The 14,280-nt window shown below is 39.5% G+C and overlaps 1 non-coding gene across 1 annotated transcript; it reads left to right on the top strand.

Annotated features, from left to right (window-relative positions):
• The first annotated feature begins 7,411 nt into the window (after nt 1-7,411).
• LOC130942607 (small nucleolar RNA R71) lies at nt 7,412-7,519 on the top strand. The gene has a single exon (XR_009071173.1). It is a non-coding gene; the product is annotated as a small nucleolar RNA R71 (small nucleolar RNA).
• Nucleotides 7,520-14,280: the final 6,761 nt, after the last annotated feature.

The following is a 14,280-nucleotide window of genomic DNA, read 5'->3' as shown; positions in this document are numbered from 1 at the left end:
TATCTCTTGAGAAAGAAAAGAAGAAGAGGCCAAGAAGGTGGAGAAATAAGAAGATCCCTACTGAAGGCTTTTCACCAGGGGATAAAGTGGTGTTAAACACCCAACCAATGAAGGTGTCTCCACAATTATCTGAATACTACACTATGAATCGGGTCCTTTCACTTGAACACCTAGAGATCATCAAAGAGGAAACCGGAAGGAAGTTCACGATAAAGAAAGACAAGCTAAGGCACTATGATTTTCAGCCTCCATGATCAAAGAATGGAGGATGTCAAGCTAATGACAATAAAGAAGCGCTTGTTGGGAGGCAACCCAACCGGAGGTAGTTTTCTTTTCATAAGCTTTTTAAATAAAAAGGTTGTATGATTGGTATGTATTGCAAGGAGCTAAGTTTGGTGTTCCACACCAAAACAAATTAAGAGAGAATGAAGCATTCTAAGTTTGGTGTTCCACCAAAATTTGATCTAAAAATACGTTCTCACTTTCTGCCTAATGCTAGCTCCAAGCAATCAGACAAATCATTTAACCATTTAGCTATTTTCTAGTTCACAGTTACATAACCTTTGGCAAGGCTAAGAGAATCTATAATTTGGTTAACTTGTTGCATCATAGGTAACGGCAAGGAATTAAGTTTGGTGTTCCCACACCAAAATAAATCCAAAAGACACACTCATTTTATGCATACTAACCATTCATTTAAGGGCTTGAGAAGCAAGCAACTTTTGAGAATTATGCAGGAAATTAGCCAACAATTGAAGACAATTTGCATTGTGACTCAAAAAGGATACAACAGAAGGAAGAATCAAAGGGCTGCAACTTCAAAGGTTGTATCTAAACTTAATCCTTGCTGCTGTAAATTGTTTTGAATCTGAGAACCCTTATATATCTTGCTAAAGTGTTTATCTAGTTGCAAGTGGAATTGTTTGTTAAGTATGCTGATCTGCATAATGCTTGTCATCCATCACTTAGCTTTGAGTTTTGTTTTGTTTCCCTTATGCTTGAATAAAAGAGAAATGTTTGAATTAGAAAGTATATATCCAATGTTGCATAAGTTGGAATGGAAGTTAATGGTGGTATATGTGTTTGATTAAATGCATAACTCATGAAATAACTGCTGCATGATGTCATTTTCATTGAAGTGTGAGCTAGCTTGCTGTTATAAAAGTTCCTATCAGTAAAGAAAAAAAAGAAAATCCCTTGAGAAAAAAAATAAAACAGAAAGGAAAGAAGGAAGAAAAAGCCAATGTGGCAAGAAAAACAAAGAATAAAGGCTGGATACCAATAGCTTGGACCCTAGGACACATGCCTGTGGTGTTCTTGTACTAGGATATGCTTGGATAAGTAAATTCTAAGGGGTATTTCAAAACCTGGCCACTTAGATCAACTGATTTGGGATGGCCAATTGAAAGTCCACAATAAAGAGCAACCTAGCTACAAAACATTTAGTTATCCAAAGAGATGCTGGGCATCAATGATCCTAGGAGGAAATAGTGAGCCATGTGTCTGTGGTAAAGAAATGTTGAGTAAAAATAAAGCCAAAGGCTGTGGTGCACGAAATTGTGATCAATACTTTTCACAACTCAAATAATCCCCGGTAATGAATCCAAAAACTTGGCGTTCAATACCATGGCATAAACACAACTTCGCACAACTAACCAGCAAGTGCACTGGGTCGTCCAAGTAATAAACTTTACGCGAGTAAGGGTCGATCCCACGGAGATTGTTGGTATGAAGCAAGCTATGGTCACCTTGTAAATCTCAGTCAGGCAGACTCGAATGGTTATGGATGATATATGAATAAAACATAAAGATAAAGATAGAGATACTTATGTAATTCATTGGTAAGAACTTCAGATAAGCGTATGGAGATGCTTTGTCCCTTCCGTCTCTCTGCTTTCCTACTGTCTTCATCCAATCCTTCTTACTCCTTTCCATGGCAAGCTGTATGTTGGGCATCACCGTTGTCAATGGCTACAGTCCCGTCCTCTCAGTGGAAATGTTCAACGCACCCTGTCACGGCACGGCTATCCAGCTGTCGGTTCTCGATCATGTCGGAATAGAATCCAGTGATTCTTTTGCGTCTGTCACTAACGCCCCACAATCGCGAGTTTGAAGCTCGTCACAGTCATTCAATCATTGAATCCTACTCAGAATACCACAGACAAGGTTTAGACCTTCCGGATTCTCTTGAATGCCGCCATCAATTCTAGCTTATACCACGAAGATTCCGGTTAAAGAACCCAAGAGATATCTACCCAATCTAAGGTAGAACGGAGGTGATTGACGGTCATGCGTTCATAGGTGAGAATGATGATGAGTGTCATGGATCATCACATTCATCAAGTTGAAGAACAAGTGATATCTTGGAATAAGAATAAGCTGAATTGAATAGAAGAACAATAGTAATTGCATTAATACTCGAGGTACAGCAGAGCTCCACACCTTAATCTATGGTGTGTAGAAACTCCACCGTTGAAAATACATAAGAACAAGGTCTAGGCAAGGCCGTGAGACCAGCCTCCCAAAGAGGTTTCAATCATAAAAACATGATCAAAAGATGAAAATACAATAGTAAAAGGTCCTATTTATAGGGAACTGGTAGCTTAAGAATTACAACGATGAGTAAATGACATAAAAATCCACTTCTGGGCCCACTTAGTGTGTGCTTGGGCTGAGCATTGAAGCATTTTCGTGTAGAGACTCTTCTTGGAGTTAAACGCCAGCTTTTGTGCCAGTTTGGGCGTTTAACTCCCACTTTGGTGCCAGTCCCGGCGTTTAACGCTGGGAATTCTGAAGGTGACTTTGAACGCCGGTTTGGGCCATCAAATCTTGGGCAAAGTATAGACTATCATATATTTCTGGAAAGCCCAGGATGTCTAATTTCCAACGCAACTGAGAGCGCGCCAATTGGGCTTCTGTAACTCCAGAAAATCCAACAGCATCTGCAGTCCTTTTCAGTCTCTGAATCAGATTTTTGCTCAGGTCCCTCAATTTCAGCCAGAAAATACCTGAAATCACAGAAAAACACACAAACTCATAGTAAAGTCCAGAAAAGTGAATTTTAACTAAAAACTAATGAAAATATACTAAAAACTAACTAAATCATACTAAAAACATACTAAAAACAATGCCAAAAAGCGTATAAGTTATCCGCTCATCACAACACCAAACTTAAATTGTTGCTTGTCCCCAAGCAATTGAAAATCAAATAAGATAAAGAGAAGAGAATATGCAATGAATTCCAAAAACATCTATGAAGATCAGTATTAATTAGATGAGCGGGGCTTTTAGCTTTTTGCCTCTGAACAGTTTTGGCATCTCACTCTATCCTTTGAAATTCAGAATGATTGGCTTCTTTAGGAACTCAGAGTCCAGATAGTGTTATTGATTCTCCTAGTTAAGTATGATGATTCTTGAACACAGCTACTTTATGAGTCTTAGCCGTGGCCCAAAGCACTCTGTCTTCCAGTATTACCACCGGATACATACATGCCACAGACACATAATTGGGTGAACCTTTTCAGATTGTGACTTAGCTTTGCTAGAGTCCCCAATTAGAGGTGTCCAGGGTTCTTAAGCACACCCTTTTTGCCTTGGATCACAACTTTATTTCTTTCTTTTTCTTTCTTTTTCTCTTTCTCCTTTTTTTTTTCGCTTCTCTTCTTTTTTTTTGTATTCACTGCTTTTTCTTGCTTCAAGAATCATTTTTATGATTTTTCAGATCCTCAGTAACATGTCTCCTTTTTCATCATTCTTTCAAGAGCCAACCAATCATGAACAACAAATTCAAAAGACATATGCACTGTTTAAGCATACATTCAGAAAACAAAAGTATTGCCACCACATCAAAATAATTAATCTGTTATAAAATTTAAAATTCATGCAATTCTTCTCTTTTTCAATTAAGAACATTTTTCATTTAAGAGAGGTGATGGATTCATAACTTTAAGGCATAGACACTAAGACACTAATGATCACAAGACACAAACGTAGATAAACATAAAGCATAATTTTCGAAAAACAGAAAAATAAAGAACAAGGAAATTAAAGAACGGGTCCACCTTAGTGATGGCGGCTTGTTCTTCCTCTTGAAGGTCTTATGGAGTGCTTGAGCTCCTCAATGTCTCTTCCTTGCCTTTGTTGCTCCTCTCTCATGATTCTTTGATCTTCTCTAATTTCATGGAGGAGAATGGAATGTTCTTGATGCTCCACCCTTAGTTGTCCCATGTTGGAACTCAGTTCTCCTAGGGAGGTGTTGATTTGCTCCGAATAGTTTTGTGGAGGAAAGTGCATCCCTTGAGGCATCTCAGGGATTTCATGATGAGTGGGATCTCTTGTTTGCTCCATTCTTTTCTTAGTGATGGGCTTGTCCTCATCAATGGGGATGTCTCCTTCTATGTCCACTCCAACTGAATAACAGAGGTGACAAATGAGATGAGGAAAGGCTAACCTTGCCAAGGTAGAGGACTTGTCCACCACCTTATAGAGTTCTTGGGCTATGACCTCATGAACTTCTACTTCTTCTCCAATCATGATGGTATGAATCATGATGGCCCGGTCTATAGTAACTTCAGACCGGTTGCTAGTGGGGAATGATTGAGCGTTGGATAAACTCCAACCATCCCCTAGCCACGGGCTTGAGTTCATGCCTTCTCAATTGAACCGGCTTCCCTCTTGAGTCTCTCTTCCATTGGGCGCCCTCTTCACAAATGTCAGTGAGGACTTGGTCCAACCTTTGATCAAAGTTGACCCTTTTTTAAGTTTGAAAGGGATCTCGGGGATCACCTTCTTCAAGGCCATAACTTCATAGAAGTGGTCTTGATGCACCCTTGAGATGAATCTCTCCATCTCCCATGACTCGGAGGTGAAAGCTTTTGCCTTCCCTTTCCTCTTTCTAGAGGTTTCTCCGGCCTTGGATGCCATAAATGGTTATGGAAAAACAAAATGCAATGCTTTTACCACACCAAACTTAAAAAGTTTGCTCGTCCTCGAGCAAAAGAAGAAAGAAGAGAGTAGAAAAAGAAGAAATAGAGGAGATGGAGGTGGTTTACGGTTCGGCCAAAGGGGGAAAAAGTAGTGTTTAGGGTGTGTGAAAATGGTTTGAATTTTGAATGGTGAGGTAGGTGGGATTTTATGAAGGATGGATGTGAGTGGTGAAGAGAAAGATGGGATTTGATAGGTGAGGGGTTTTTGGGGAAGAGTGGTTGAGGTGATTGGTGAATGGGTGAAGAAGAGAGAGGGTGGTGGGGTGGGTGGGGATCCTGTGGGGTCCACAGATCCTAAGGTGTCAAGGAAAAGTCATCCATGCACCAAGTGTCGTGCAAAAATGCACCCTTTGCCAATTCTGGCGTTAAACGCCGGGCTGGTGCCCATTTTTGGCGTTTAACACCAGGTGCTTGCCCTTTTCTGGCGTTTAACGCCAGTCTGGTGCCCCTTTCTGGCGTTAAATGCCCAGAATGGTGCCAAACTGGGCGTTAAACGCCCATTTGCTGGCCTTACTGGCGTTTAAATGCCAGCAGGATCTTCCTCCAGGGTGTGCTATTTTTCTTTCTATTTTTCATTCTGTTTTTGCTTTTTCAGTTGATTTTGTGACTTCTCATGATCATCAACCTACAAAAAACATAAAATAACAAAGGAAAAATAGATTAAATATAACATTGGGTTGCCTCCCAACAAGCGCTTCTTTAATGTCAGTAGCTTGACAGAGGGCTCTCATGGAGCCTCACAGATGCTCAGAGCAATGTTGGAACCTCCCAACACCAAACTTAGAGTTTGAATGTGGGGGTTCAACACCAAACTTAGAATTTGGTTGTGGCCTCCCAACACCAAACTTAGAGTTTGACTGTGGGGGCTCTGTTTGACTCTATTTTGAGAGAAGCTCTTCATGCTTCCTCTCCATGGTGACAGAGGGATATCCTTGAGCCTTAAACACAAAGGATTCTTCATTCACTTGAATGATCAATTCTCCTCTGTCAACATCAATCACAGCCTTTGTTGTGGCTAGGAAGGGTCTGCCAAGAATGATGGATTCATCCATGCACTTCCCAGTCTCTAGGACTATGAAATCAGCAGGGATGTAATGGTCTTCAACCTTTACCAAAACATCCTCTACAAGTCCATAAGCTTGTTTCTTTGAATTGTCTGTCATCTCTAGTGATATTCTTGCAGCTTGTACCTCAAAGATCCCTAGCTTCTCCATTACAGAGAGAGGCATGAGGTTTACACTTGACCCTAAGTCACACAGAGCCTTCTTGAAGGTCATGGTGCCTATGGTACAAGGTATTGAAAACTTCCCAGGATCCTGTCTCTTTTGAGGTAATTTCTGCCTAGACAAGTCATCCAGTTCTTTGGTGAGCAAAGGAGGTTCGTCCTCCCAAGTCTCATTACCAAATAACTTGTCATTTAGCTTCATGATTGCTCCAAGGTATTTAGCAACTTGCTCTTCAGTGACATACTCATCCTCTTCAGAGGAAGAATACTCATCAGAGCTCAGGAATGGCAGAAGTAGATCTAATGGAATCTCTATGGTCTCAGTGTGAGCCTCAGATTCCCATGGTTCCTCATTAGTGAACTTATTAGAGGCCAGTGGACGTCCATTGAGGTTTTCCTCAGTGGCGTTCACTGCCTCTTCCTCCTCTCCAAATTCGGCCATGTTGATGGCCTTGCACTCTCCTTTTGGATTTTCTTCTGTATTGCTTGGAAGAGTACTAGGAGGGAGTTCTGTAATTTTCTTGCTCAGCTGTCCCACTTGTGCCTCCAAGTTTCTAATGGAGGACTTTGTTTCAGTCGTGAAACTTTGAGTGGTTTTGATTAGATCAGAGACCATGGTTGCTAAGTCAGAGTGGTTCTGCTTAGAATTCTCTGTCTGTTGCTGAGAAGATGATGGAAAAGGCTTGCCATTGCTAAACCTGTTTCTCCCACCATTATTGTTGTTGAAACCTTATTGAGGTTTCTGTTGATCCTTCCACGAGAAATTTGGGTGATTTCTCCATGAAGAATTATAGGTGTTTCCATAGGGTTCTCCCATGTAATTCACCTCTTCCATTGAAGGGTTCTCAGGATCATAAGCTTCTTCTTTAGATGAAGCATCCTTAGTACTGCCTGGTGCATTTTGCATTCTAGACAGGCTTTGAGAAATCAAATTGACTTGCTGAGTCAATATTTTGTTCTAAGCCAATATGGCATTCAGAGTATCAATCTCAAGAACTCCTTTCTTCTGATTTGTCCCATTGTTCACAGGATTCCTTTCAGAAGTGTACATGAATTGGTTATTTGCAACCATTTCAATGAGCTCTTGAGCTTCTGTAGGCATCTTCTTCAGATGAAGAGATCCTCCAGCAGAGCTATCCAATGACATCTTGGATAGTTCAGAGAGACCATCATAGAAAATACCTATGATGCTCTATTCAGAAAGCATGTCAGAAGGACATTTTCTGATCAATTGTTTGTATCTTTCCCAAGCTTCATAGAGGGATTCTCCTTCCTTTTGTCTGAAGGTTTGGACTTCCACTCTAAGCTTATTCAATTTTTGAGGTGTAAAGAACTTTGCCAAGAAGGCATTGAATAGCTTTTCCCAAGAGTTCAGGCTGTCTTTAGGTTGTAAGTCCAACCATATTCTAGCTCTGTCTCTTACAGCAAATGGGAATAGCATAAGTCTGTAGACCTCAGGGTCAACCCCATTAGTCTTGATAGTGTCACAGATTTGCAAGAATTCAGCTAAAAACTAATGAGGATCTTCCAATGGAAGTCCATGGAACTTGCAATTCTGTTGCATTAGAGAAACTAATTGAGGCTTAAGCTCAAAGTTGTTTGCTCCAATGGCAGGGATAAAGATGCTTCTCCCACAAAGTCGGGAGTAGGTGCAGTAAAGTCACCCAGCACCTTCCTTGCATTGTTGGCATTGTTGTTGTTTTCGGCTGCCATGGGTTCTTCTTCTTTGAAGATTTCTGTTAGGTCCTCTACAGAGAGTTGTGCCTTAGCTTCTCTTAGCTTTCGCTTCAAGGTCCTTTCAGGTTCAGGGTTAGCCTCAACAAGAATGCCTTTGTCTTTGCTCCTGCTCATATGAAAGAGAAGAGAACAAGAAAATGTGAAATCCTCTATGTCACAGTATAGAGATTCCTTGAGGTGTCAGAGGAACAGAAAAATAGAAGAAAGAGGTAGAAGAATTCGAACTTAGTGAGGTAGAGTTTGAATTGTGCATTGAGGAGGAGTGTTACTCCATAAATAGAAGGATGTGAGAAGAGAGGAAGATTTTTTTTCGAAAATTAAGTTAAAAAGATTTAAAAACATTTTGAAAAAGATTTTGAAGAAGATATGATTGAAAATTTTTTTGAAAAAGATGTGATTTAGAAGATATGATTGAAAAGTTATGGTTTTAAAAAGATGTGATTGAGAAGATATGATTTGAAAAACAATTTAAAAAGATTTGATTTTAAAAATTAATGACTTGCCTAACAAGAAAAGATATGATTCAAACATTAAACCTTTCTCAACAGAAAAGGCAACATACTTGAAATGTTGAATCAAATCATTAATTGTTAGTAAGTATCTTTGAAAAAGGAAAGAAATTGATTTTGAAAAGATTTGATTGAAAAGATTTGATTTGAAAAAGATTTGATTTTGAAAAACTTTGAAAACTTGAAAAAAAATCTGAGTTGAAAACAGAATCTTCCCTTTTGTGCCATCCTGGCGTTAAACGCCCAGAATGGTGCACATTCTGGCGTTTAACGCCCAATGCTCTACCCTTTTGGGCGTTAAACGCCCAGCCAGGCACCCTGGCTGGCGTTTAAACGCCAGTTTTTCCTTCTTCACTGGGCGTTTTGAACGCCCAGCTTTTTTCTGTGTAATTCCTCTGTTGCATGTACTGAATTTTCAGTTCCCTGTACTATTGACTTGAAAACAGAACCAAGATCAAATAAACAATGCATGCAAGACACCAAACTTAAAATGACACACTAGATTCAACAAGAAACATAAAATATTTTTGGTTTTTATGATTTTGAAAATTTTTTTGTGCTTTTTTCGAAAATTATAAAAAAAATAAAGGTTTCAGAATTCTTAATGAGAATTCCAGGAATCATTGCAATGCTAGTCTAAGACTCCGGTCTAGGAATTAGACATGGCTTCACAGCCAGCCAAGCTTTCAAAGAAAGCTTCGGTCCAAAACACTAGACATGGCCAATGGCCAGCCAAGCCTCAGCAGATCATTGCTTCAACAGCAAGATTGATAGAAATCAACAAGCTCTTGTGATGATAAGTTGAAACCTCGGTCCAATAAGATTAGACATGGCTTCACAGCCAGCCAGATTTCAACAGATCATCATGAAACTCTAGAATTCATTCTTAAAGAACTCTGAAAAAAAATACCTAATCTAAGCAACAAGATGAACCGTCAGTTGTCCATACTCGAAACAATCCCCGGCAACGGCGCCAAAAACTTGGTGCACGAAATTGTGATCAATAATTTTCACAACTCAAATAATCCCCGGTAATGAATCCAAAAACTTGGCGTTCAATACCATGGCATAAACACAACTTCGCACAACTAACCAGCAAGTGCACTGGGTCGTCCAAGTAATAAACCTTACGCGAGTAACGGTCGATCCCACGGAGATTGTTGGTATGAAGCAAGCTATGGTCACCTTATAAATCTCAGTCAGGCAGACTCGAATGGTTATGGATGATATATGAATAAAACATAAAGATAAAGATAGAGATACTTATGTAATTCATTGGTAAGAACTTCAGATAAGCGTATGGAGATGCTTTGTCCCTTCCGTTTCTCTGCTTTCCTACTGTCTTCATCCAATCCTTCTTACTCCTTTCCATGGCAAGCTGTATGTTGGGCATCACCGTTGTCAATGGCTACAGTCCCGTCCTCTCAGTGGAAATGTTCAACGCACCCTGTCACGGCACGGCTATCCAGCTGTCGGTTCTCGATCATGTCGGAATAGAATCCAGTGATTCTTTTGCGTCTGTCACTAACGCCCCACAATCGCGAGTTTGAAGCTCGTCACAGTCATTCAATCATTGAATCCTACTCAGAATACCACAGACAAGGTTTAGACCTTCCAGATTCTCTTGAATGCCGCCATCAATTCTAGCTTATACCACGAAGATTCCGGTTAAAGAACCCAAGAGATATCTACCCAATCTAAGGTAGAACGGAGGTGATTGATGGTCACGCGTTCATAGGTGAGAATGATGATGAGTGTCACGGATCATCACATTCATCAAGTTGAAGAACAAGTGATATCTTGGAATAAGAACAAGCTGAATTGAATAGAAGAACAATAGTAATTGCATTAATACTCGAGGTACAGCAGAGCTCCACACCTTAATCTATGGTGTGTAGAAACTCCACCGTTGAAAATACATAAGAACAAGGTCTAGGCATGGCCGTGAGGCCAGCCTCCCAAAGAGGGTTCAATCATAAAAACATGGTCAAAAGATGAAAATACAATAGTAAAATGTCCTATTTATAGGGAACTAGTAGCTTAAGAATTACAACGATGAGTAAATGACATAAAAATCCACTTCTGGGCCCACTTGGTGTGTGCTTGGGCTGAGCATTGAAGCATTTTCGTGTAGAGACTCTTCGTGGAGTTAAACGCCAGCTTTTGTGCCAGTTTGGGCGTTTAACTCCCACTTTGGTGCCAGTCCCGGCGTTTAACGCTGGAAATTCTGAAGGTGACTTTGAACGCCGGTTTGGGCCATCAAATCTTGGGCAAAGTATAGACTATCATATATTTCTGGAAAGCCCAGGATGTCTAATTTCCAACGCAACTGAGAGCGCGCCAATTGGGCTTCTGTAGCTCCAGAAAATCCACTTCGAGTGTAGGGAGGTCAGAATCCAACAGCATCTGCAGTCCTTTTCAGTCTCTGAATCAGATTTTTGCTCAGGTACCTCAATTTCAGCCAGAAAATACCTGAAATCACAGAAAAACACACAAACTCATAGTAAAATCCAGAAAAGTGAATTTTAACTAAAAACTAATGAAAATATACTAAAAACTAACTAAATCATACTAAAAACATACTAAAAACAATGCCAAAAAGCGTATAAATTATCTTCTCATCAGGCTGCTGCAACATTTGACACCAAGCCTTCAAAGAATAATAAGCTTGTTAAGCAAAATGAGAAAAGAAAAGTTAGCAAGGGAGCAAGCAAAAAGTAAACCTTACAACAGCAAGTTTAGTGAGCCTTTGAGGAAAGGTGTATATTATGTAACAGCAAACAATAACTGAGTTATCATTGTCTGCATAAAAACTCCATGAATCAAGTTCTGCTATATGCCTAATAAGGATATGTATGCTTTTCTCTTTTCATTTCATTTCCTCTTAATTTTGATGCTTGCTTGGGGACAAGCAAGATTTAAGTTTGGTGTTGTGATGACAAGTCATCATATACCCATTTCTCAAGCTAATTTCACTTGTTTCATTAGTTTTTATGCACTTTCTTGCACCATAAGTAAGCAATTTAGAGTGGAATTTCATGTTTTATTTGAATCAATCCACCACCACTTAATTGAAGCTAAATCATGAGGTTTAAGCTAAATTTAATTGAATTTTAATTGATTTATAAACCTTGTGAATTTAGTGATACTTTGATTGGTTATTTTGATTATTTTAAGGTGAAGAAAAAGAAGAAAAGAGTGAAGCGTGGCTTAAGAAAGCGTGGCCCAAGGAAGAAAAGAGTGTAGCGCATGGAAGGAAGGAAGCCACATTGCCCTCCTCAAGAGCACACTGCCCTCCAAGGGAGCACAACAATGAACCAAGCACTCAAGGCCTCACTGCCCTGCCCTCCTTGAGGGCGGAGCACAATTCTAGGCCAAGAAACAAGGGAAGGAAAAATTCTGCCCTGCCCCCCTCAAGAGCAATATCGGGCTCTCACCAAAATAAATCAAAGGAAATTGTCTCCAAGTGCCACCCATGGGTTTCGAACCCAAGAACAAGAAAGAAAGAAGTAGCGCTCAAATACAAGGAAAACAAGCAAAAATTGGTTTGTTTTCAACCTCCAAGGATCGAACATAGCACCTTGAGGAAGCAAAGAACTAGGCGCTACTTTGGTGCCAAGAAACCTAAGGAAGAAATGCAACAAAAAGCCATCCAGCAAGTTTTGAACCTGGGGCCTCACCCAAGAGCAAGGAAAGCGCTGCCCACAAGGAGGGCAGGGCAACGTTCCTTGGTGCATGGCGCACATCCTTGGCACAGCCAGCGGCAAGCACGCACGGGCAGGGAGGCAAAGCGCACCATGGCAACATTGCCCTGCCCTCCACAAGGGCAGGGCAGCATCCTGATGCCTATCCCACACTTGGCACGCAACATGCTTCATCACACAATTTCCCTGCTCTGCCCTCCACAAGGGCAGGGCAGCCTCTTGGGAGCAAGATGGGCTGAATTTCACTCAAAAATCCAACTTAGTTCATTTCTTCACCAAATCAAAATGCCCACTCAAAGTTCTTAGATCCAAAATAGAAAGTGTATAAATATGTGTTAGTTAAGATTAGGGGATAGAGTTTTTGGGAGAGAGCTTACTTTGATTTTAATTTTCATCCTTAGTCAACTTGAGAGCTGAATTTCCTTTTTCTTTTTTCTTCACTTTGGCTTGAGAATTGGAGGAGAGAATTCATTTCTTCTACCTCTGATCTTTCGTTTTTCTTTACTGGGTTTTGTTTGAGTCTTGAGTGTGAAGAATTGAGGAACTTCTGTCTCAATCTCCAGTTAAGATCTCTTTGATTTTCCTACTGCATAATTGAGTTTAATTCCATTTCCTTTACTGCTGAAATCTTTAATTTCTCTTTAATTGCTTTGTGAACTTGGATCTAGGAAGTCAATTGAGATCTAGAATCTGCTATCTAGTCTCTGGAGTCCTGAGATCAAATTTTCCTTCTGGTTCTTCTGTTGAACCACTGCTGCAATTACATTTTCACTTTCTGTTTGAATTCTAGTTACTTTCAATTCATCTCTTGCTTTATTAATTGCTGCAATTTAATTTCCCTCGCTTAAATTCTGAATTCCCAGTCCTCAAATCCCTTTTCCATTCAAGCAATTTACATTTCTTGCACTTTAAGTTTCAGTCATTTAATTTCTTGTTCTTTAAGATTCAGCACCTTTACTTTCAATTCTCTTTAATTTCTGCAATTCATCCCTCTCCCTTTACATTTCCTGCTATTTACTTACTGTTGGATATAAAATCACTCAACGAATACTTGATTCGCTTGACTAAATCAACTACTAAACTAAAATTGCTCAATCCTTCAATCTCTGTGGGATCGACCTCACTCCCATGAGTTTTATTACTTGATGCGACCCGGTACATGATGGTGTTTTTGTGGAAAAATGAATTTCCAACACACATATCCAACCGGCAAGTGCACCGGGTCGCATCAAGTAGTAATAACTCACTTAGAGTGAGGTCGATCCCACAGGGATTGATGGATCAAGCAATTTTAGTGGGTGATTAGTTTAGTCAAGCTAACATTGAGTGAATTGTGTGAAGTTGATCAACAGAAAGTAAATTGCAAGGAATTTAAAAGATGCAGAAAATAAAATTGCAGGAAACTTAAAGAACAAGAAAGTAAAAGAGCTGAAATTTAAATTGCAAGAATTGTAAATTGCATCAAAAGTAAAGGGGTTGGGTGCTGGAAATTAAAGAGAGCAGTAGATTAAGCAACTAGAAATTTAAATTGTAGAAAATGTAAATGTGCAGGAAATTAAATCAAGCTCAATGTGAACAAAGATGTGAAAGTGCAGAATGCAGGACAGGGAATTGGGATCATGAACAGAAATCTAAAATGATGAACAAGTGCAGTAGAATTAAATTGCTTGAAAGTAAATTGAAAGCCAATGGAACAGTAAAAATAGAAGAAAAGCCAAGAGCTCAATTGCTCACTTGACCAAGACAGAAACAAAATTTAACTCAATTGTGAAAGTCAAAAAGAAATTCAAGATCTCAGGGAATCAATGAGACTAGAGAACAAGTCTAGATCTCAAACCCTTCCTTGATCAATTCAGAAAACAATTTGCAGAAGAAAGGAGAAAAATGAGTTGCAGAATTAAAGAGAAGATGAAACAGTATGTGAATTTCAATTATGCAGAAGAATAACAAGAGAAATCTTAGACCAAGAGGGAAACAGAATTCCTTCACTCTCAATCCCAAATTTTAGACAGAAGAAAAAATAAAGGAAAGAGCTCTCCTACAAAGATGAAATTGATGCCTTTATATAGGCTTTACAAAATGAAAAATGAAATTAAAACAAATTACAAAAATGAAAATCC

Source organism: Arachis stenosperma, chromosome 7 (genome assembly GCF_014773155.1).
Source record: "Arachis stenosperma cultivar V10309 chromosome 7, arast.V10309.gnm1.PFL2, whole genome shotgun sequence".
Classification (NCBI taxonomy): domain Eukaryota; kingdom Viridiplantae; phylum Streptophyta; class Magnoliopsida; order Fabales; family Fabaceae; genus Arachis; species Arachis stenosperma.
Note: the sequence above shows the minus strand (reverse complement) of the source record. Positions and strands in the feature narration are given on the sequence as shown.